This window comes from Dasypus novemcinctus, chromosome 15 (assembly GCF_030445035.2).
Source record: "Dasypus novemcinctus isolate mDasNov1 chromosome 15, mDasNov1.1.hap2, whole genome shotgun sequence".
Taxonomy (NCBI): domain Eukaryota; kingdom Metazoa; phylum Chordata; class Mammalia; order Cingulata; family Dasypodidae; genus Dasypus; species Dasypus novemcinctus.
In genome coordinates this window covers 98,896,605-98,922,146 of record NC_080687.1, presented here as the reverse complement: position 1 = coordinate 98,922,146, position 25,542 = coordinate 98,896,605, and the positions used below count along the sequence as shown (strand labels likewise).

Genomic DNA, 25,542 nt, shown 5'->3' with positions numbered 1-25,542 from the left:
AAATCTGGTCTTTCTACTCTAAGACAAACATGTTAATATTCTGATAAAAGCTTAGTCTTTTTTTAATGCTAAACTTAATTTTAATTTTCCCCCTTAAATAGAGATCATAACGTGATCAATTTTGTATCTTTTGCTTAATACTACAAAACAAAAGGCTTTTCTGTGTTTTTACTCAAATCAAAGTATTCCATTAAATAACTATACCATAAACTACTAAATCATCCCTTAATGTAAGAAGTTCAGGTGTTTTTCAATTTTCCATGATAAACAATGCTAAAGTGAACATTTTTGGTATGTAGTTTTCTGTTCTCTGTAATTAGTGTTATTTCTTCATGATTGAGTCCCAGAAATGGAATTATGGTACCTGTTGCCAAACTGTTTTTAAAAAGTGGTTTGATAATCCAAATCCCTCCTCACACCCCATGAGCACACCCTTTTCACTATATTTTATGCAACCCTGGAAATCACAGTTTAAAAATGTTTGCTATCTTGATAAATGCATAAAGTAGATCACAATAGTTTTAATTGGTACTTTTTTGATTATTAATGGAGTTATATGCCATCGTTGTTATCAGCCCTTTTGTAAATTGCTTCTTTATGTCATTTTACCCATTTCTCTTTTGTGGTCTTACCATTCTTAGTGATTTGTGTGAATTCTTTGTATATTAAAAATAATATTTTACTCTATGCTCCAAATATTTCCCCCCTTTACTTTTTTATTTATTGAAGTATATTACTCATAAACTATATACGTAAACAGTAAGTGTATAATAATAGTTGTGATTTTACAAAACAAACATACATAACATCATACAGGGCTGTCATACTGCACCCTACCATCAATACCTTGGCATTGTTATGAAACATTTTTAACTAAAGATTTAATAGCATCCTCAAAATATTACTACTAACCAAAGTATCTACAGATGGTGTATTTCCCCCCCAATCCACCCTATTATTTTTATATCATTTATACATGAACATACATAAACAAAGAGTGTATAGTAAAAGTTGTGAACTACAAAGCAAACATGCATAACATCAACGGGGGTACCTAACATTAACCCACAACTAAGACTTTGCATTATTGTGAGACGTTTGTTACAAATTATGAAAGAATATTGTCAAAATCTTACTACCAACTATAGTCCATATCTTATATTTGGTGAATTTCCCCCCCAACCCACCCTATTATCATTTAAAAATATTTTTTATTACAGAAATTATGAACTTACAAAATAATCATGCACATATGCAGAATTCCCATACAACAGCCCTCTATCAACACACCACGCTGTGGTTGAACATTTGTTACAGATTATGAGATATCACCAGACTATTACCATTAACAATGGTCCATAGTGTACATTTGGCAGGCTTTTTCCATACTCCCCCATTACCAACACAGTATATTTTTGGCATAGATAAATGAATATTACATTATTACTGTTAACCACAGTTCATAGGGCACTCCCATTGTAGTTTCACATGCTTCTCCACATTCCCACCACCCTGCCAATAGTGATGTACATTTGCTCTTGCTCACAAAGGACATTCTTACATCTGTACCATCAACCACAATTCTCATCCACCTCTTGGTTTATGGTGTTATTTAGTTCCTAGATTATTGTCTAGCTTTCTTTCAATTGACATTTACATCCCTAGACTCCCCTTCCCAGCCACATTCCCATTCATGAACTAGCTGTTACTCACTATAATGTGTTACCATCAACTCTATACACTTCCACACTTTTACAGTAAAGTTAATTAAAACTTCTACATACATTAAAGCACCAGTTTAAGAATCTACCACCTACCACCAGGTCTTAAAGATGTTTTCTTACATTTTCTTCTAGAAGCTTTATGATTTTTGCTTTTATATTTACGTTTTTAAAATCCATTTTAGTTTACATTTTGTATAAAGTGTGAGACAGGGGTCCTTTTTCTTTCTTTTGGCTAATGGATATCCAGTTCTCTCGGCACTATTTGTAAATGGACTGTTCTGCCCAAGCTGGGTGGGTTTGACAGGCTTGTCAAAGATCGCCTGATGGGAAACAGATGTGGCTCAAGCAGTTGGGCTCCCATCTACCATATAGGAGGCCCAGGGCCTCCTGGTGAAGGCAAGCAGGCCCGTGAGCTGAGCTTACCCACGTGGTGTGCCCACCCTGTGCAGGAATGCAGCCCCATGCAGGAGTGCTGGCTGGCACAGCAAGATGACGCAACAAGAGACAGAGGAGGGACAATAAGACATATCAGAACAGGGAGCTGAGGTGGCGCAAGAGAGTAATCATATCTCTCTCAGTCTAGAAGGTCCCAAGATCGGTTCCTGGAACCACCTAATGAGAATACAAGCAGACACAGAAGAATATACAGCGAATGGACAGAGAGAGCAGACAGTGGGGTAGGGAGAAATAAATAAATCTTAAAAAAAAAAAAAAAAAGATCACTTGACCATAGATGTGAAGGTCTGTTTCTGACCCATCAATTTGGTTCCATTGGTCTGTGTCAGTCTTTATGCCAATACCATGCTGTTTTTACCACTGAGGCAAGGTAATATGATTTAAAGTCCGGAAGTGAGAGTCCTCCAACTTCGATTTCCTTTTAAGATGTTTCTGGCTATTCAGGACTCCTTATCTGAATATTAAATAGATTTGATAATCAAGATTTCCATTTATTTAAAAAATGGTGGTGGAACTTTTATCAGGATTGCATGGACTCTGTATATCAATTTGGGTAGAATTGACAGCTTAATGATATTTTAGGTCTTTCGATCTGTGAAAAACTGTTCTTCCAATTATTTAGGTCTTTTTTGATTTTTATTTTTTTAAAGATTTATTTATTTAATTCCCCCCTTCCCCCGGTTGTCTGTTCTCTGTGTCTATCTGCTGCGTCTTGTTTCTTTGTCCGCTTCTGTTGTCGTCAGCGGCACGGGAAGTGTGGGCGGCGCCACTCCTGGGCACGCTGCACTTTCTTTCGCGCTGGGCGGCTCTCCTTACCGGGCTCACTCCTTGCACGTGGGGCTCCCCTACGGGGGGGACACCCCTGTGAGGCAGGGCACTCCTTGCGCACATCAGCACTGTGCATGGGCCAGCTCCATATGGGTCAAGGAGACCCAGGGTTTGAACTGTGAACCTCCCATGTGGTAGACGGACGCCCTAACCACTGGGCCAAGTCCGTTTCCCCTTTTTTGATTTTTTACAGTACATTGTAGTTTTCTGAATACAAGTGCATTACACTATTGGTTAAATTTATTCCTAAATATTTGATACTTTTAGTCGCTATTGTAAATGGAATTTTTTTTCCCTGACTTCCTCCTCAGATTGCACATTACTAGTGTCTTTTAAAGTCTATTTGCTCTGATGCAAGTATAGCTACTCTGGCTTTTTGTGTGTGTGTGTGGTTACTCAATGTGTAGAATATCTTTTACCAGTCTTTCACTTTCAATCTATTGGTACCCTTGGGTCTAGAGTGAGTCTCTTGTGGACAGCATATTGGTGGCTCCTATTTTCTTACCATTCTGCCAGTCTGTGTCTTTCGACTGGAGTGTTTCATCCATTAACATTAAATGTTATTATTGTAAAGGCAGTTCTTATTTCACCCATTTTGACCTTTGGGTTTATCTGTCATATTTTGTTTTCACCACTCTTTTGAGACTTTGTTACTTTTACTGATATAATCTTCATTTCTAGACTCTCTCCCAAGCCTCTTTCTCCTGTCTTTTCTTTTCAGATTGTAGCACACCTTTAGTATTTCCTGCAAAGCTGGTCTCTTGGTTACAAACTCTTAAGTTTCTGTTTATCAGTGAATATTCTAAACTCATCTTCATTTTTGAAAGAAAATCCTGTTGGATATAAGATTCTTGGCCGCAAGTTTTTCTCTTGCAGAATCTTAAATATATCATAACATCGTCTTCTTGCCGCTATGATTTCTGATGAGAAATTGGCAATCTCATTGGGTATCCCTTATATGTTGTGCATTGCTTTTCTCTTGCTAATCTCAGATTCTGTCATTGGCATTTGACATTCTGATTAGTATGTGTCCTGGAGTTGGTCTATTTGGATTTATTTGGGTGGGAGTAAGCTGTGCTTCTTGGACATGGATATCTTTGTCCTTCAATAGGGTTGCGGAATTTTCTACTGTTATTTCTTCAAATATTCCTTCTGCCCCTTTTCCCTTCTCTTTTCCTTCTGGAAAACGCATGGCACATATGTTTGCACACCTCTTGCTTAGTTCTGAAACCTTGTTCAATTTTTTCCATTCTTTTCTTCATCTGTTTTTTTACATGTTCACTTTCAGAGGCCATTTCTTCAAGCTCACCAATCCATTCTTCTGCCTACTCAAATCTACTGTTATAGGATTCCAATGTATTTTAACTTTCATTTATTGTGCCCTTCACTCCCATAAGATCTGCTATTTTTATATGTATGCCTTCAAATTCTTCTTAGTGCTCATCTTAGGTCTTCTTAATATCCTGAATCTCTTTAGCCATCTCACTGAACATCTATGATTAGTTGTCTCAACTTCTTTATGTCATCTGGAGGCTTATCTTGTTCCTTTAACTGGTCCATACCTTCCTGCTTCTTGGTGTGGATTTTTTGTTGGTGTCTTGGCATCTGGCTTTTATTCTGGGTTCAGTTTCTCTCTTTAGTGTGGGCTTTCTTGCCCTTTTTCCTTGCTGGTTGCATAGTAGGAGCCAGGGATGTAGTTGCTGTAAATTGTGGGAGGTCAAGGTGCCCGCATGGCTCCTGGGTCCGATGAAGCTTCTTGTACCTTTCTCCTTCGCCAGGGGTAGGGACAGAGCCACAGTCATGTGTAATTATCTAAATCATGCAGGCCTAGACTGTAGTTGCCCAGAGAGACTGATGAAGATTCACGCTCCTTCCTCCCCTGCCTGGGGTGTGGATGGAGCTGCAGGTGTGGGCAGCAATCTACACTGTGAGGGTCCAAAATGACCACCGCTGCCCCAGTAGACTTCTGACTATTCAGTCAGTGCCAGCCAAATGTACCTGCAGTTACCTGGAGATGCTGGTGCAGGTCCTGCCAACTTCCTCCCTACCAGAGGTGGGGCTGGGGCTTAAGCTAGAGCTGCAATTTGATCTGGATGGAAAGAAGACGGTCCCTGTCACTGTGATTTTTCAGTCTGCTCCATTTCCTCTCATGCCAGGGGCAGAGTTAAAATGATGACTACTGGCCTCTTCCTGACTTGGACAGGTTCAAACTTTAGCTGTTCTTAGGATTATACTTTAGCCCCCTGAATTTACTAATCAGTAGCTGAAGTTGGTGCCAAACCACCTCTTTCTCCCCCATTTTTGGGGAGTGGAGCTCCCAATTCCAGCCATGGAATAGCTCTTGAGGTGGTTTGTGCTGCCAGTAGTCTATGGGCACCAGTCTCCCCAGTGTGGAGTGCTCTACTTTTGAATCTTCTCTGCAGATGGGCAGTATCTTCCCCTTTAATTCTTTCAAGTATATTGTAGGATGCTATTCTGGTCTCCTGAAGCCCCCAAGCAGGTGCTTTAGATAGCTTTCGATGATTAGCCCTGTAGTCTAAGCTGACTCTAGGAGCTCCTTACTCTGCCGCCATCTTGGGGGTTGTCTTTCCCCCTTTATTTTTTAATATAATTATTTTCATGTAGCCAATAGCATCCAGTTTTTCCTAGGATATGCTCTATTACTTCTGAATTTAACTTTATGTATAACTGTGCTGTCCAATGTTAGTCATTAGCCAATGTGACTATCAAGCACTTGCAATGTGGCTAGTCTGAATTGAGATGTGCTGTAAATGTAAAGCCCGCACCTGATTTCAAAGACAGTACAAAAAAAAAGTAAAATATCTTCATTTTTACACTTAATGTGTTGAAAGAACAATATATTAGGTTAAATAAAAGAGGTATTACAATTTATTTCACTTGTTTTTACTTTTTAAAATGTAGCTTCTAAAATTTTAAAATTAAATCTGTGACGAACATATTTCTATCAGACATGACTTACCTAGGGATTTGATAAATATCAGGTTCTATCTTCTTGTAGTTTTTAGGTAATTTAATTGCCTACATTTAGTTCCTTAATGGACTTAAAATTTCCTGGGAGAAGATTTAAAAAAAAAAAAACAAAAAAACCCTACCCCCAGACAGCTAACTAATACAATTTGCTAAATTTGAGATGCCTTCTTTAGCACACAATATCCTCTTCTGGCCTATCTCATCCATACCACTATCTACTCTGGCAAAAGTAGCTTTGGAAATATATTTTAATTATTTGAATCACTGTAACTTTAGAAATTGTTTTTTGATGGTGTAACTCAATTACTAGGCTCTTTTCTTTGACAGTGACATTTCTTTGACAGTGACAGGTGATTAGTGTTATGATAGGAGAATTAAAGTGCTATGGGAAGGGCAAAAAGGTAGTCATTAGGAATAAGTTTTGGAATAACTCAGATCTGGGTTTTCAATTTGCTTCACCACTTAATGGCTATGTGTAACTTTGGGCAAGTTACTTAGGTCCCTGTTTCCAAATCTGAAAAATGAGAGCAATTATGTCTACATTAGAGAGTTACTTAAGTATTAAAAGAGATAACGTACAGGTAAAGCACACAGCATAGGGTGATAAACACACAGTAAGCACTCAAGAAGTGAAATCTTTTTTTGAGGACCCACAAATTATTTTCCAGAGCTGTGCTCCATTTTACATTTCCACCAACATACAAGGATTCCAATTTCTGCATATCCTTGCCAATGTTTATTATTTTCTGTTTCTAAACAATAGCCATCCTACTGAGTGTAAAGTAGGATTTTTAAAAATTTGCATTTCCCTAATAACTAATGATGTTAAACATCTTGTCATATGCTTGTGCACTTTCTTTGAAGAAGTATCTATTCAAGGCACTTGTTCATTTTTAATTGGGTTTTAAAAGTTCCTTATATATTCTAGACACTAGATGCTTATCAGATAAAGGATTTGAAAATAATTTCTTCCATTCTGTAGGCTATCTCTTCACTATCTTGGCAATGTCCTTTGACACATAAAAGTTTTAAATTTTGATGGAGTCCAATACATCTATATTCTCTTGTGCTGCTTATGCTTTTGGTGTCATATCTAAGAATCTGTTATCAAGGTTATTAAAGTTTACCCATATGTTTTCTTTTGAGAGTTGTATGGTTTTAGCTTTTTAAAAATTTCTCTCCCCTCCGCCTCACCCCGCCCCCAGTTGTCTGTTTTCTGTGTGTCCATTCACTGTGTGCTCTTCTGTGACCACTTCTATCCTTATCAGCGGCACTGGGAATCTGTGTTTCTGTTTGTTGTGTCATCTTGTTGTGTCAGCTCTTCGTGTATGCAGCGCCATTCTTGGGCAGGCTACACTTTCTTTCGTGCTGGGCGGCTCTCCTTACGGGGTATACTCCTTGCATGTGGGGCTCTCCTACGCGGGGGACACCCCTGTGTGGCAGGGCACTCCTTGCATGCATCAGCACTGCGCATGGGCCAGCTCCACAAGGGTCAAGGAGGCCTGGGGTTTGAACCACAGACCTCCCATGTGGTAGGTGGACGCCCTAACCATTGGGCCAAGTTCACTTCCCTGATTTTGGCTTTTAATTTATGTATATAATGGGAGGTAGGGGTTCAATTTCATTCTTTTTCAAGTATATATGGAGTTGTCTTAGTACCACTTGTTGAAAAGACTAATTTCCCATTGAATGGTCTGGCACCCTTGTTGAAAATCAACTGACCACAGCTGTGAGAATTTATCTCTAGACTGCCAATTCTACTGCATTGGTTTATATGTTTATCCTTATGCCATTACCACACTGTTTTGTTTGCTGTTGTTTTTTGGTAAATTTTGAAATCAGGAATATGAGTTCTCTTACTTTGTTCTTCTTTTACAAAATTATTTTGGCTATTTGAGGCCTCTTGCAATTCCATGTAAATTTGAAAATTGGTTATTTCTGCAAAAAAAAAAGATAAATTTCTATAGGAATTGCACTGAATCTATACATCACTTTAGGCAATACTGACTTCTTTACGATCAATGAACGAGAGGACTTTCCATTTATTTTGGTTTCTTTAGTTTAGTTCAACAACATTGTATGGTTTTCCGTGTGCATTTAAATCTTATATCTCCTTGGATAAATCTATTCCTAGGTATTTCATTCTTTTGGATGTTGTTGTAAATGGAATTGTTTTCTAAATTTCCTTTTTAGATTTTTTCATTACTATTGTATAGAAACAGAGTTTTTGTCTTTATGTTGTGGGGCTGGAAATTTTGCTGAATTGGTAGGCATTTTGTAGATTTTGGGGGTTTTCAATATATATGTTATCTACAAATAGAGATAATTTTACTTCTACATTTCTAAAGTAAATTTCTTTTCGTCTCATTGCTCTGGCTAGACTTTCCAGTACAAATTTAATTAGCAATAGTGAAAGCTACTTACCTTGTTCCTGATCTTAGGGGGAACCTTTCAGGCTTTTGCCATTAACTATAACATTAGCTGTGCATTTCTTTTTAAACAAATACCCTTTATCATGCGGAGGAAGTCCCCTTCTATTCTTAGTTTGCCAAGTGTTTTTATCATGAAAGGGTGCTGGATTTTGTCAAATGCCTAGTTTACACCAATTGAGATAATTCTGTGTCTTTTTATCTTTGTTCTATAAAGGTAACATTACACTGACGACATTCTTGCATTCTTAGTGTAAATCCCACCACCATAAGGTATATAATCCTTTTAATATGCTGTTGCATTCAATTTGCTAGTGTTTGCTGAGGAAACATCTATATTTATAAGGGGCATTGGTTGTAGTTTTCCTTTCTTGTCATATCTTTGTCTGGTTTTGGTACCTGAATTGTACATTTCCACTTCTATTCTACAAGGGCTTGAGAAGGATTGGTATTAGTTTTTTTCTAATGTTTGGTAAAATTCACCAGTGAAGCCATCTACTCCTGGACTTTTCTTTGATGAGAGGTTTTTTTTTTTAATTTATTTTTTATTTTAATTATTTATTTATTTTAAAAAATTACATTAAAAAAATATGAGGTCCCATTCAACCCCACCGCCCCCACCCCCCACTCCCCCCACCGCAACACTCTCTCCCATCATTGTGACACATCCATTGCACCTGGTAAGTACATCTCTGAGCATCACTGCACCCCTAGTCAATGGTCCACATCATAGCCCACACTCTCCCATGTTCCATCCAGTGGGCCCTGGGGGGATCTACAATGTCCCGTAATTGTCCGTGAAGCACCACCCAGGACATCTCCTCGTCCCGAAAACGCCTCCACATCTCATCTCTTCCTCCCATTCCCCAAACCCAGCAGCCACCATGGCTACCCTTCCCACACCCATTCCACGTTTTCTCTGTGGACATTGGATTGGTTGTGTCCATTGCACATCTATGTCAAGTGGGGGCTTAGATTCCACATGGATACAGGATGCACTCCTCCTGCTTTCAGTTGTAGACACTCTAGGCTCCATGATGTGGTGGGACCTTCTTCAACTCGATGTTAGCTGAGTGGGGTAAGTCCAATAAATCAAAGTGTAGGAGCTGAAGTCTGTTGAGGCTCTGGGCCTGGGTGTCATATTATCAGTCCAGAGATTCAAAACCCCTAAATATATCTAAAACCCCAGCACCAACTACAATTCCATTAAAGTAGCATGCAAGTCTTGTGAAAAGAGATCCCCTCTGAGTCCAATTCCATCACTCAGAAACACCAGCTCCAAAGAAGGGCCATCTGCCATGGCAGTGAACCCCATCTGCCATGACCATAGGACCCGTGGGTCTCTTTATCCCTCAAAAGAACCAATATCTGGGGTTGTATCTACTTTATCTGTCTCTCAGACTCTGCTCAGTTATGCATAAGGGCATTCCTTATGACAACCTCCAGACTCTTTTTTAGAGACTCATAGCCTTATATTCTCATTTCTCCTTTCCATTTCCCCCTTACATTAGGTCAAACAGCATTTTGAAGTCATGTTATTATATGTAGACAGGGATATTCTGCTGATCCATGTTGAACCTTTAATTCAAGGTCCTTTTCTAGTTGCATCTTCAGTTGATATGTGGTAGTGATCCCTCGGTGCCAGGGAGGCTCATCCCCGGGTGTCATGTCCCTCACTGGGGGGAATGCACTGCATCTACATGCTGGGTTTGGCTGTGAGAGTGGCCACATTTGAGTAACATGAAGGCTGTCAGGAGGAAACTCCCAGGCACAGTGCTACTCTAGGCCTTATTCTTATTGCAGGTGTATAGGCTCAAAAGCATAACCATAAGTATCAGGAGCCCACTGTTGGGTCCTCCTTCCTTCCTGGTTCTTGCCGTTGCACCTGGGGGACTGCCGCTGCTCCCCTAGGGTCCATGACAGTGAGATGAGAGGTTTTTGATTCAATATATTTACTTAATTATAGATCTCTTGAGAGTTCCTATTTCTTCTGTGTCAGTGTAGGTAGTTCGTGTGTTTTTTAAATTTTCCTATTTCATCTAGGTTATTTTATTGCCATACAATTGCTCACAGTATGCTCTCACAACTCCTTTTATTTTTGTAAATTAGGCAGTAATACCCCACTTCCATTTCTGATTTTAGTTATTTGCATCTTCACTTTTTTTCTTGTTTGGAAAAAGATTTTTCAATTTTGTTGATCTTTTCTAAGAATGAACTTTCGGTTTTGTTGAATCCCTCTAATTATCTCTGCTCCAGTATTTATTTTTCTACCTTCCTTCTCCTAGTTTTAGGTTTAATTTGCTCTTCTTTTTCTAGTTCCTTAAGGTGTAAAGCTAGGTTACTGATTTGGTATCTCATATAGGCTTTTACAGCTATATAGTTTTCTGAACACAGCTTTTGCTGCTACCCATACATTTTGCTATGTTATGCTTTCATTTTGGTTCATCTCAACTAGCTTTATTATTCCATTGTGGTCAGGTTAGATACTTTGTATGATTTCAATCTTTTTAAGTTTACTGAGACACTTTGATAACCTAACATATAATCTATCCCAGTAGAATGTTCCTTTACCTTTTTGACCATAATTAAGAAAGTTAATGTAAAGTTTGTCTAGTAAGTCCAACATGTAGGCTTCTTCAAAGACAATTTCTAGCAATTTCTTGTTTCCTGTGAATGGGCCATAATTTCCCATTTCTTTATATGTTTTGTAATTTCTTGTTGAAAACTGGACATTTTGAATAATCCAATGTGGTAACTCTGGAAATCAGATTCTTTCTCCTTGCCAAGGCTTGCTGTTGTTGCTGAGGGTTTCAGCAGCCTGGTTAGTGACTTTCCCAAACTATTTTTATAAAGATTATATTCCTTGTCATGTGGGGCTCCTGAAGTCTCTTAATCTCAGTAGTCAGACAGGGGCCTTACAGAGTTCCTTAAACACCAAATTTTAGCCTCTTGTTTCTTCATTAACTTCTAACCTGGGCTCTAAAATATTTATTAAATCTAGAGTTCCAAAAATGTTCATTCTGTTCTGTCAAGTTTTACAAGCTTAATGGTTTCTATAGTGGAAGGTCTGATTCTTGGAGTTCCTTGATCTGCCATTTGTCATGATGCGCAGTCACAGTTCAGATGTTAAAACTGTATACAGGTTTGGCTAGTGGAAGCCCTTCAGGCTGGCCCCTTTGTCCTTCTAACATGTCCCTATCAGTCTGTGAGTACTTCCCTTACTTTCTGACATGACAAATAGTTCCAGACTCACTTTGTACTTACCTTGGTTCATTTTGGGGGGAATGGTATTTAGAAACCAAGATCTAGGAGCTAGGTGAAAATTCAATTTTCAAAGACCACTCTGGCAGCAGAATGAAAAAATGGGAAAATGATAATCATAGGAAGAACAAAGCAACCAGGTCAAAGATTGTTACAATAACCAGAATGGGGTGAAATAAAATATTAACAGCTTGACAAGAGAGTTAAGTGAAAGCATAGACAATTCATTGACAGATAAATCCTGGAAAAGTCAGCAGATACTTATATTTAGGAAAAAGATTATTTTATCGAAAGCCCTGTTTCCTTTTTATTTTGCAGATAACAGAGAGAGCTGTTAATCAGAAGTGTGCTGGTTAACAAAAACAAAACGGAATAGACTAGTCACTGCTTTTAATAATCTGTTTTAATTCTTCAAACCTAAGATAATATATATATTTAGGCCACTGCTGGTAAAAAACAAAATCGTATTACAAAATCCATTAGTACAATAAATAAGATTGCAGAAAATTAATCTAATATTACAAATGTTTTAACATATGTTAGCTATTTGGGGACTTCTATTTCTGGTAACATACATATATTAAATAGCATACAAATTACCCCACTACAAAAAAAACCCCCACAAAAATGCAGCATATAAGAAAATAAACACTTAAAAATTTATAGATCAGCCTGCAAATAAGTAAGGGTTAAGAACAAAGAGGAAATGAAAAAAATGAGAGCATCAAGCAGAAGCTAAGAGTTTATCTGGCGTAAAAGGGGTATTGATGGTTTTGGTAACCAAAGAGTTTGGGGATTTCAAAAGTCATTAGGGAATAGGAGATAAGGCCAATGGTCCCAAATAATGCAGTGAGTTTACACAAAGATGTTCCCTGTAAAGCCAGATCCTCTGAAAACTATACATTCAAAATAAAGAGTACATTAGAAAATTTCTACCCTCAGTGAAGGAGAAAAGGAATTCTCAATGCCTCTGCTTGTGAAAAAAAGTCTCTTGCAAGATTCAAGAACACCTTCAAATGGGTCTGAGATTAAATTTATATTACCCACATAGCCTAGGGATTCAACGGGTTAGTTTCTGGCTAATACAAACTGAGTATCTGGCAAAAGCAAATACAAATATCTTTGTACAGACAAACCATTAAACCAGGCTTTTAAGAAATTCCACAGATTTTTAGGATTAAGAAATCCCATTTGTGACAATGAATATACAGCCCCAAAATATAAAACACAAAGAATTAACCTACCATAAATCAATAAGCAGAAAAAAAAAAGATAGTAGGATTTGACTCCTAAGAACCCAGATAACAAAATTATCAGATAGTAACAATAAAATAAAGATGCTTAAAATTTTAAAATGTTTTAAGATATGAGAAAATAAACTATAAAAACAAACCAAACAGGGAAGTGGACGAGGCTCAACTGATAGATCATCCGTCTATCATATGGAGGGTCCAGGGTTTGATCCCCAGGGCCTCATGACCCGTGTGGTGAGCTGGCCTACATGCAGTGCTGCTGTGCACAAGGAGTGCCGTGCCACGCAGAGTCGCCCCTGTGTAGGGGTGCCCTATGTGCAAGGAGTGCACCCTGCAAGGAGAGCCACCCACATGAAAAAAGCACAGCCTGCCCAGGAGTGGCACAGCATATACGGAGAGCTTACACAGCAAGAAGACGCAACAGAAGAGAGACGCGGTTTCCCCTTTCCGCCAGATAATGCAAGCAGACGCAGAAGAACACACAGCAAATGGACAGAGAGAGCAGACAACGGTGGGCAGAGGGCGGGGGGAAGGGAGCGAAATAAAATAAATCATCTTAAAACAAACTTGTAGGAAGACTGACTAAAAATTGCTTGAAATGAAAAAGGTGATCATTGAAATTAAACAAAGACAAGAGACTACTTAAGCAACATATTACATACTGATGGAGAAAAATGGAAAAAATCATAGAAAAATACTAAAATGCTATATAGAAAGTTAAAAGAGATATAAAATATAAAAAGGAAGATAAGTGATAAGGAAGATAGAGTTAGAAGGCCCAAAATACATATAAAAGGAGTTACATGAGGAAGAAGAAACAAAGACTGGGAAAAAGAAATACTTTTAAAGACATAATGGCTGAGAATTTCCTAGAGTGACTAATGACACAGATGATCAAAATCAGGAAGTACAAGTCATTTGTTGAATAAAGATATCAAAATCCACTCTTACACACACCATAGTACAACTGTACAACATCAGAAACAAAGATGTTAAAAGCATCCAGAGGGGAAAATATACATTACTTAAAAGGAATAACAAAATAACAGCAAATTTCTCAACCGCAACAGTAGAATACAGTATACAACTATTTTGAAAGTCTGAAGAGACAGTAACTGGGAAAGCGGACTTGGCCCAGTGGATAGGGCATCCACCTACCACATGGGAGGTCTGCGGTTCAAACCCTGGGCCTCCTTGACTCATGTGGAGCTGGTCCATGCGCAGTGCTGATGCACGCAAGGAGTGCTCTGCCACGCAGGGGTGTCCCCGTGTAGGGGAGCCCCACACACAAGGCGTGTGCCCCGTAAGGAGAGCCGCCCAGCGTTAAAGTGCAGCCTGCCCGGGAATGGCACTGCATACACGGAGAGGTGATGGAGCAAGATGATGCAACAAAAACACCAAAAAATGAGACCCAGATTCTGGGTGCCGCTGACAGAAGCGGACACAGAAGAACATACAGCAAATGGATACAGAGAGCAGACAACTGGGAGGGGGGTGAAGAAGGGGAGAGAAATAAATAAATAAATAAAATTTAAAAAAAGACAGTAACATCAAGCTAGAAATTTATACCCAGATTTCTAAACTGTCATTCAAAAAAGAGTGAAATAAAAATATTTCAGACAAAGATTCAGAGTTTAGCACTAACAGAACATTCATTTCAAAGGAAGTTGAAAGAAGAAAAATGAACACAGAAAAGGAGGGCGAACAGAAAGCATAAAACAGATTGGTAGAAATAAATCCAACTATATTAATAAAATAATAGAAATAGACTAAGCCTGCCTATTAAAAAGAGAAAATCAGATTGGATCCTTTAAAAAGTATTACCAGGGGAAAATTCCAAATTTCCTATTATAAATAGGATAATTATCTTTCTCAATAATTAAAAGACAAATCGACAAAAACACAAGAATACAGAATATCTGAACAAAACTACTAATAAACTTGATCTAATGGCTGTGTAAAGAATCTTGCACCTAACAACTAGACTGTATTGTTCTTTTAAATCACAGATGGAATTGAAACAAAAAATTACAAGAAATGACCATATGACATCATTGATCAATTCTCACAAAATTTAGAGAATATTATGTTTCTATATATAATTAAGTTAGAAATAAATTTTTAAAATCTTAAAAATATCAAAAGTTTCAGCAATTTTCAACTAAGAGAGAAACCATAATAAAAAACAGAAAACAATCAGAGTGAACTGTAACCAAACGATTAAAACCTTGATGCAGGCAAAATTATACTAATCAAAAATGTCACCCTTTAAATGCTATTACAGAAAAGTTGGAAAATGTATTAAGTGTTCTACTAAGTGAGAAAAGGCAGATCTAAAGTAAAAGGAAATGAGTAGAAATAATGAATCACAGAACAAAGAAATGCTGGAGAATGGTACAATGGCTGTAACATGAATGAAAGTGAAATATAACCAAGAGAGGAAAAAAGTAATTATTTTTTCCAGTCTGGGAATTTTTTTCCCCAAGGAGATACTCAAACCTTGGAGGACTATATACATCTTATAGAATCTAGGAATTTATTTTTCTACATGTGTTTTATTTAGGGGAATATTTAAAGTATGGCTCATCTCCCAAGATCAGCTATATGGCTGGCTCATCATTTGGGCATCTCAAATGTCATAGCCTCAGAATTCTCTGACCATCTAATTCCAGGGTGTAGATATTTCTCACATTCTATTACATCAATCTGTTTTCTTGCCTAGCACTTCTCACTATCCAAAATTATTTTGTTCACTTATCTGATAAACTGTTAATTAAGTAATTTACACTTTGAACATAAGCTCCCTGAAAGCAAAGAACTTGAATCTCTATACTCTATTAGAGTCTAGCTCATAATAGGTGTTTAAAAAATGTTCTTCAAGGAATAAACAGCTGAACGCTGAGGAGTGGGAGGTATGTGGAATTAATCCATTCATTTGTTCATCCACTTAAATTCATTCAACAAACATTTATTAAGGTCTTATTACATGTAATAGCTCTGTTCTAGATAATGGGGGAAAAGTAGTAAGCAAAATAGACAAAAATCTCTGCCATCATGACATGGCAGAAGAAGGAACATTACAGGATTCAAATTATGCTACAGAGTAATACCAATTAAGAATTATTTTTTTAAAGACCTAATTGAGGAAATAAACATGTATAGAGGTATGCATGGCTAAGAATCATTGCACTGTTGCCAACATTACTGATCAAACCAGGGCTACCCTGTAATAAAGGTGCTCATCTGAATTCTAAGCCCACTGATCAGTTTTTGGCAAACAATCAACAGATTTTTGGCATACTCCAAAATGACCAATGCATGTATCTTCAAACTATCTGGATTCTTATGCCATTTTACATTCATCTGCCACAAATGTTATCGAATGTTCCATTATTTCATCATAACAATAAGACAATGTGAGAGAAGAAGGGAGCAAAGAACTACAAATGACAGAATATTTTACTTGTGTTATACATGCCAGAAAACTGTTCCCAACATAGTCACAGATGCATCAGTAGAGCATCTTGATATATTATCTAATTTAGTGACACAGAAATCTGTAAACAAAATAATTCTCAGAAGTGTGACAGATGATAGACCTTTGTAAATTAACCATCAGTTATGATTTTTATCAATGATGCCTCTGTTAGCATAGGGGTATATCATGGAGCACATTTTACTTTTACAGTATCACAGATAGATTATGTAGTACTTTATTGGACCTTCTAAAACTAAATTTAACATCTTCAAATTTCACAGGAACAAGTGACCACGCTCGAGTTTGTACATAATGCCAAATGCACTATCTTCCAACCTTAGTCCCTTTAAAGTATCTGAGGTCAGATTTGACTGATTCATTACACTATTTATACAAATAATCAAATATATCTCTGTACTCAGTTTTCTTTCCATTTTCACATCCTTAGCAACAGCTCTGGTGGCATGTTGAAGACCTTGCTCAACTCATGCCATTGATAAAGAGGCAATTTTCCCTTGTTGTGCTAGGGATTTTTAAGCCTTGGTTCAAGTTATGGTTCAGTAGACAGTTGATTAAAATAGTATCTGAATATCTACCAATGGTTCAACTTCAAACACTATGAAAACAGATATTTGGAGATAGTGGACATTTTATGTGTGTTCTGCACTTATTCAGCACTACTAGTATTTACATTAACTTCCTGAATAACAGATAAGCACATGCTTGAAACATGTTTTGTGTAAGGTGGCTTCCACCAACGGGCAGATTGGCATTTATGATAAAATAGCATACTACATAGATTTTAAAAATTATTCTTACAAGTGGGCTATAATAATATATGGAAATATTTATAGAGAAATGTTATATTAAAAAACACAAAAAAAGGTGATATAACTATGAAAAAGGTTACTGATAAGCTATATAAATATACCTAGCAAATACATTAATGAAGACTAGAAAAATCTAACTAAAATTTAATGCTAAAATCCTTAATAAATAATAATAAAGAGACTTACAATAGCTTGGAGAAGTTAAAGAAGAAAACAGATAAAACTTAAGAGGATCAAATATAAAATTACTTATGGAAGAAAATAAATTCCACAAAAACCAGGAAAGCAGAAAAAGGTCCCTGGAGTGAGGAAGAGAAGGACAAGGAGGTACAGATAACCATATATAAGCAAGCCTGATATAGGAAGCCTCTAAACAGAGCAAATTACCGGAAAAAAGTGCCAATATTTAGTTATTTATGCTTTGTCTATACAAATGAATTTGATCTAAAAGTCAAGGCATAATCATTTATTAATAACATTTGCATATATTTTAAAGGGAATACAGCATTGAGTAGTATTTAAAAAACATAGGTATAGCTACATACAAATTATACCTTACTATCTAATTTTCAACTGCTACTATTCAGAGTTAAATATAACTTGGTTGTATTTATTTTTATATTATAAAAATGATATATAATTTCTTGGTTTCCAGCTTCACCTTTACTTAACTGCTGTCAGTCTAAATTCCTTACAAATGAGAATGAGAAAAATAACAAACTTACACCTGCCCCACAGCACCACTAACATGAATGAGATGAGAAAATGTGCACCAGATGGAAGAGAAGATGTCTTAGAGCCACTTTGGGACTTTTTCAAAATACTGTATATATATTTAGGTTCCTCCCTTAAGGGTACAGGGGCTGGTATTTTTCCTGTAAGGTGGATCCTAGGGAAACAATCATTTTTTTGAATGCAATTACTCATAAGCTGCCAAGATGGCCATCAGGAAAACCATGGGCTTATTAACTGCTCAAAAAGTACTACTAAGTCCTAAAGAGTTCAGTAAAAGTGATAAGGCGGTACTAATATTTTATAATCTCTAAAGGAAAAAATAGAAAAAAGCCCACAAGTAATTATAAGTAATTTGTTCTGTACAGTTACACAATTTTACCTTTTTAATTTAGGAAGTAATTTTACAGTTTACGTCTACAAAATTCTAACAGTTCAAATTGCTTTCTCTGAGGGATATTTATATAATATTCACTTAATTTAAAAATACATAAGAATGTCTTAATTCTAAAAAACATTCACCTATAGTTTTGGAAAAAATCTAAAAATCACTATTCAAGAAAATACAAAAGGGGAGAGATGTGGCTCAAGCAGTTGGGCGCCTGCTTCCTACATGGGAGGTCTCTGGTTCGGTTCCCAGGGCCTCCTAAAAACAAAACAAAAACCCCAACTCAGCGGAGCCAATGTGGCTCAGTGGTTGAATGCTGGCTTCCTACATACAAGATTCTGGGTTCAATCCCCGACCCCAGTACCTTAAAAAAAAAAAAAAAAGGATAAAAATTTAAGTATGGCATCAATTTTACAGAGATAATTTAATTTTCTCCTCTCTATCCTCCCCTCCTCTCCCCTCCACAAAGGATATATAATTTATATTCTTCAATGTGACATTAAGTCTGAGGAGAACAAAGCAGAGGATTCAGTAGGTAGAGAAAGATCAAGCCAAAATTCAAAAGCCTTCACTCATGCCTTCTAATAGTTACAAATGGATTAGTCTTGGCTATCCTAAAATTACAGAAAGCACATAAACAAAACTATCTGTAATGCCTAATCTCCCCCCAATCCCCAGCTTGGTTTTATCCAACTGTTACTTGTGCTTGTTTGAGGGTGTCAACTTAAAGAGGTTGATAACAATAATAAAAGGGAAAAATCTTTTGGATCTTGCAGTTCTAAGTAAGAGTTGATAATAATGTATCTTTAGCAACGTAATTCCCCAACCCAAGGTTGAAGGCCTTCGAGTTAATTCAGTACTCATGCAGTTGCTGTGATTAAATGATTTAACATACATGAAGTTCTTGGAACAGTGACTGGCATATGGTAAGCACTATATGTACATGTAGCTCCTATATTATCAGTTCTCATTGTTTTTTCATTTAAATAAATTAATTTTACTGATAGATATTAAAAAAGCAAACAAGCCATCCAAACTGTACAATCAATGGTATATGGCATAATCACATAGCTGTACATTCATCACTTTAATCATTTCTTAGAGCATTTTTGTTATTACAATAATAATAAAAAACAATAAACAGAAAAAAAATTCATCACCTCTCAATATCTCTATGCTTCCCATGCTGTACATAGCTGCTATTTCTGGCTATTCTTGCTTATTTATTTAAAAGAAGTTTTATTGAGCTACATTCACATAACATTAATCTATACAAAGTTTACAAACAATGACTTAGTATAATCACAATGCCGTGTATTCATCACCACAAAAAATTTTATAACAAGTTTTTGAACTCCATGAGATTATACAATATATTTAGGTCATAATGGCTCAATCATACAGTATTTGTCCTTTTGCATCTGGCTTGCTTCACTCAACATGTCCTCCAGGTTCATCCCTGTTGTCAGATGCTTTATGACTTCATTTCTTCTTACAGCTGCATAATATACTACAGTGTGTATACACCACAGTTTGTTTATCCATTCATCAGTGGATGGACACTTGGGTTTTCCCCTTCATCTGGCAAATGTGAATAACACTGCTATGAACATTGTTATGCAGATGTCTGTATGTATCACTGCTCTTAGTTCTTTTGGGTATATATCCAATTGTGGTATTACCAGGTCATGTGCAAATCTATAGTCAACTTATTTAGAGGGGAAGTGTATGTGGCTCAACTGATAGAGACCCTACCATATGGAGGGTCCAGGGTTCTATACCCAGGGCCTCCTGACCCATGTGGTGAGCTGATCCATGCATAGTGCTGCTGCGGGCAAGGAGTGCCAAGCCATGCAGGGGCGTCCCCGTGTAGGGAAGCCCCATGTGCAAGGACTGCGCCCTGCAAAAAAAAAGTGCAGCCCTCCCAGGAATGGCACCACACAGATGGAGAGCTGACACAGCAAGATGACGCAGCAAAAAAGAGATGCAGTTTCCCAGTACTGCCTGATAATACAAGCGGACACAGAAGAACACACAGCGAATGGACACAGAGAACAGACAGTGGGGGGAGGAGGGGAGAGAAATAAATAAAATAAATCTCAAAAAAACAAACAAAACAAAACAACAAACTTATTTAGGGAATGCCAAACAGTCCTCCACAGTGGCTGTACCACTCTACATTTCCACCAACAGTGAATAAGTGTTCCTATCTCTCCACATCCTCTCCAACACTTGTTCTCTGTCACTTTAATAGTTACCATTCTAATAAGTGTGAAATAATATTGCATTGTAGCTTTGATTTGCATTTCCCTAATTGCTAATGATGGTGAACACTTTTTTCATGTTTTTTTGCCATTTGTTTTTCTTCTTTGGAACAGTGTCTATTCAAGCCTTTTGCCCATTATTTAATCAGGTTATTTTTATTTTTACTGAGTTGTAAAATATCTTTATAAATCACGGATATTGAACGCTTATCAGACATGTGATTTCCAAATATTTTCTCCCATCAAGTTGGCTGCCTTTTCATCCTTTTGACAAAGTCCTCTGAGGTGCAAAAGTGTTTAATTTTGAGGAGGTCCCATCATCCTATTTTTTTTTTGTTGCCCATGCTTTGGGTTTAAGTTCCAAGGAACCACCACGTATCATAAGATCTTTAAGATGCTTCCCTAAATTTTCTTCTAGTAGTTTTAGGGTTCCAGCTTTTATATTTTGGCCCTCGATCCATTTTGAGTTGATTCTCGTGTAGGGAGTGAGATAGGGGTTCTCTCTCATTCTCTTGCTTATGGACATCCAGTTCTCCAAACACCATTTGTTGAAGAGACTCTCTTGTCCCGTTAACATGGACTTGGTAGGTTTGTTGAAAACCAGTTGGCCATAGAGGTGAGAGTTTATTTCTGGACTCTCAATTCTATTCCACTGATCGATGTGTCTTTTTTATGCCAATACCATGCTGTTTTGACCACTGTAGCTTCGTAATATGTTTTAAGGTTAGGCAGTGCAATTCTTCCTATATGGCTTTTTTTTTTTTTTAAAGAATGTTTTTTGGCTATTTGGGTGTACTTTCCCTTCTAAATAAATTTGGTAATTGCCTTTTCTATTTCTGCAAAGTAGGCTGTTGGAATTTTGATTGACATTGCACTGACTCTATAAATCAGTTTGGGTAGGATTGACATCTTCACTATATTTAAGTTTTCCAATCCATGAACACGGACTGTCTTTCCATTTGTTTAGGTCTTCACTGATTTCTTTAACATTGTTTTGTAGTTTCCTGCATATAGGTCCTGTATTTCCTTGGTTAAATTGATTCCCAGGTATTTGAGTCTTTTGGTGCTTTTGTAAATAGTTTTTTCCTGAATTCCTCCTCAGATTTGTTCAATAGTAGTATACAGAAACATTATTGAGTTTTGTGTGCTGACCTTGTAACCTGCTACTTTGCTTAACTCATTTACTAGTTCAAGGAGCTCTGTCATAGACATTTCAGAATTTTTAAAATATAAGATCATGTCATCTGTGAATTGAGAGAGCTTTACTTTTTCTTTTCCTGTATTTTTTTCCCCCTTGTGTAACTGCCCTAGCTACAATTTCTAGCACAATGTTGAATAACAGTGGTGACACTTGGCATTCTGGTCTTGTTCCTGATCTTAGAGGGAAAGCTTTCAACCTTTCCCCGTTGAGAATGATACTGGCTGTGGGTTTTTCATACATGCCCTTTATTATATTGAGGAATTTTCCTTCTATTCCTATATTTCATTATTAGGAAAGGATGCTGGATTTTGTCGAGTGCCTTTTTTGCAATGATTGAGATGATCATGTGGGTTTCTCCCTTCAATTTGTCAATGTAGTGTGTTACATCAATTGATTTTCTTATGTTGAACCACCTTGCATACCAGGAATACATCCCACTTAGTAGTGGTGCATAATTCTTTTGATATACTGTTGGATTCTGTTTGTAGGTATTTTTATTTTGAAGGTTTTTAAAGTAACATTTATTTTTTTTCAAGCTTTTAATTGTGCAATATAGAAAACTGAAAATCACAAGAATCAAAGAACACAAAAGTCATCCAGAATCACAAGCAGTTTAGTTTGACATAACCTTTAGGTCCTGTGTGTCTATATACACAATGGAGCATACATTTTTATCTAGTCAAGGTCTCACAGAATGTATCATGCTTTTTCACACATCATGAATATTTACCAATTCACAGCCCCAAAGCCAGAGGTATTGTGATGACCAAGAATATATGACACCATCTCAGGGGAAAAAAATGTATTCCTTTCTTGGGGACAAAAATTTATTAAGACAAAAATAGCAACAGGCCTCTATAGATACTGGCAGAATTACAAATACTGTGCTCCCTTAATAATGCTCAATTTAAAGTGAGACATAAAGCAAGAGGGTACAATAAGTATAATGCTTTTAAGAAAATTCATTATCAGATCTATACTGAATTATTAGCAAGAACATGTTTCTATTGAATTAACAATGTTTTCCTACAGTATAGCCAAGAGATGCTCAAACGCTGATGTTAGCATCAAATGGAAATATGAACACATCCGCATACACCCCTCCCCTGCCCTTCTGCTGTAGGTTATTTTGTTGAGAATATTTGCGTCTATGTTCATTAGAGAGATTGGTCTGAAATTTTCTTTTCTTATAGTATCATTTTCTGACTTTGGTATTAGAATGACATTGGCTTCATAAAATGTGGTGGGTAATTTTCCCTCCTCTTCAATTTTTTGGGAGAGTTTAAACAGAATTGGTATTAATTCTTCTCAAAATGCTTGGTAGAATTCACCTGTGAAGCCATCTGGTCCTCGACTTTACTTTGTTGAGAGGTTTTTCAATGACTGGTTCAATCTCTTTAAATGTGAATGGTTTGGTAAGTTCTTATATTTCTTATAGCATCAGTGTAAGCTGTTTGTGTGATTCTAGGAATTTATCCATTTCATCTAGGTTCTCTAGTTTCTCATAATATCCTCGTATTATCCTTTCTATTTCTGTGAGATTAGCAGTAACCCCCCTCCCCTTCATTTCTGATTTTATTTATTTACGTGTCTTTTTTATTATTCTAGTTAAGAGTTTGTCAGCTTTTGGTTTTGTTGATTTTCTCTATTTTTTTGTTTTGTTCTCAATTTCATTTATTTCTGCTCTTTTATTATTTTCCTTCTGATTGCTTTGGGAATGGTTTGCTGTTCTTTTTCTAGTTTCTCTAGTTGTTCAGTTAAATCTTTGATTTTAGCTCTTTCTACTTCTCTAATATAGGTGGCGTTTACTTCCCTCTCAGCACTACTTTAACTGTATCCCAAGTTTTACTAAGTTATGCTCTTGTTTTCATTCACTTCAATACACTTACAGAATTCACTTATATTTTCTTCTTGGACCCACTGTTTAGCAGTGTGTTGTTCAGTCTCTACACATTTGCAAATTTTCCTCTTTCCTGTCTTATTTATTTCTGGTTTCATTCCATTATGATCTGAGAGTGTGCTTTGTGTAAGCTCAGTCTTTTATATTTATTGAGACCTGCATTGTGACTGAGCATGTGATCTATCCTGGAGGAAGATCCAGGAGCACTTAAGAAGAATGTCTAACCTGCTGAGTTTGGGTGCAACATTTGTATATGTCTATTATGTCTACCTCGTTTATCATATTGTTCAAGTTCTCTGTTTCCTTATTGATCTGCTGATCTTCTGTCTAGCTGTTTTATCTAATGATGTGAGTGGTATGTTGAAGTCTCCAACTGTTACTGTAGAAATGTCTATTTCTCCCTTTAGTTTTGCCAGAGTTTGCTTCATATATTTTGGGATACCCTGGTTAGGTACATATATATTTATGTCTGTTATTTCTTCCTGGTGGCTTGTCTCTTTTATTAATATATAATGGCCTCCTGCATCTTTTTGCATTTGAAGTCTGTCTTGTCTGATATCAGTATAGCTACCTCTGCTCTTTTTTGGTTACTGTTTGCATGGAGTGTTTCTTTCCAACCTTTCACTTTCAGCCACTGTGTATCCCTCAGTTTAAGGTGATTTCTCTTGTAGGCAGCACACCGATGGCTCCTGTTCATTCTGTCAGTCTGTGTCATTTGAATGGAGAGTTTAACCCATTCACATTTATGATATTACTATATATGGATTATTTACTTCCACCATTTTATCCTTTGGTTTTCACATGTCTTATCTTATTTTCAGCTGTCTTTTTACTCTTTTGGTTATCCTTTCTGCTATTCTTGGGTTCCACACTCTAAGCCTTTTCTGTCTTTTTCTTTTGAGCTGTAAGGGTCCCTTTAATATTTCCTGCAAAGGCAGATTCTTTTTTATGAACTTTCTTGTTTTATTGTGATTATTTTAAGCTTACCTTTACATCTGAAGGACAATTTTCATGGATAAAGAATTATCTGCTGGGAGTTTTTCTCTTTCAGTATCTTAACTGCATCATACAACTGTCTTCTCGCCTCCATGGTTTCTGATGAGAAATATGCTCTAAGTCTTACGGGACATTTTTTGTATGTGATAGTTTGTATCTCCCTTGTTGTTCTGAGAATTTTCTCTTTACCACTGACGTTCAACACTGAGTAGTGTGTCTTGTAGTAGTTCTATTTGGATTTATTCAGAATGGGGTACGCGGAGCTTCTCGGAGATGTTAAAGTTCATTTCTTTCATGCAAGTTGGGACATTTTCAGCCTCAAATACTCTTCCTACACCTTTTCCCTTCTCTTTTCCTTTTGGAACTTCCATGACATGTATTATTTGTGTTTTGTGTTATCATTCAACTCCCTGAGCCCCTGCTCAATTTTTTCCATTCTTTTCTCTCTGTTCTTTTCTATTTCAGCTGGTCTGTCTTCTATATCATTCCTTTCTTCTATCATTAAGTCTGCTGTTGTATGCCTCTAATGTGTTTTTTATCTTACCTATCATGTCCTTCATTCCCATGAGCTCTGTTATTTTTCTATTTAGGTTTTCAAATTCTTCCTTGTGCTCACTTGATGTCCTTTATCTCTTTAGCCATACTGTCTTTCAACTCCTTAATTTGACTTTGGAAGTTTGTACGAATCTCACTGATTAGCTGTCTCAAATCCTGTCTCCTCTGGGGCTTTGATATATTCCTTTGCTTGGGCCATTTCTTTCATTTTTTAGCATGTCTTGTAATTTTTTTCTGATGTCTAGGCATCTGATTA

General features: G+C 36.8%; 1 protein-coding gene across 6 annotated transcripts in view; it reads right to left on the bottom strand.

Moving 5' to 3' along the window:
* FNDC3A (fibronectin type III domain containing 3A) overlaps positions 1–25,542 on the bottom strand; it is a 216,516-nt gene that overhangs the window by 116,174 nt on the left and 74,800 nt on the right. The gene's annotated exons all lie outside the window — the stretch shown is intronic.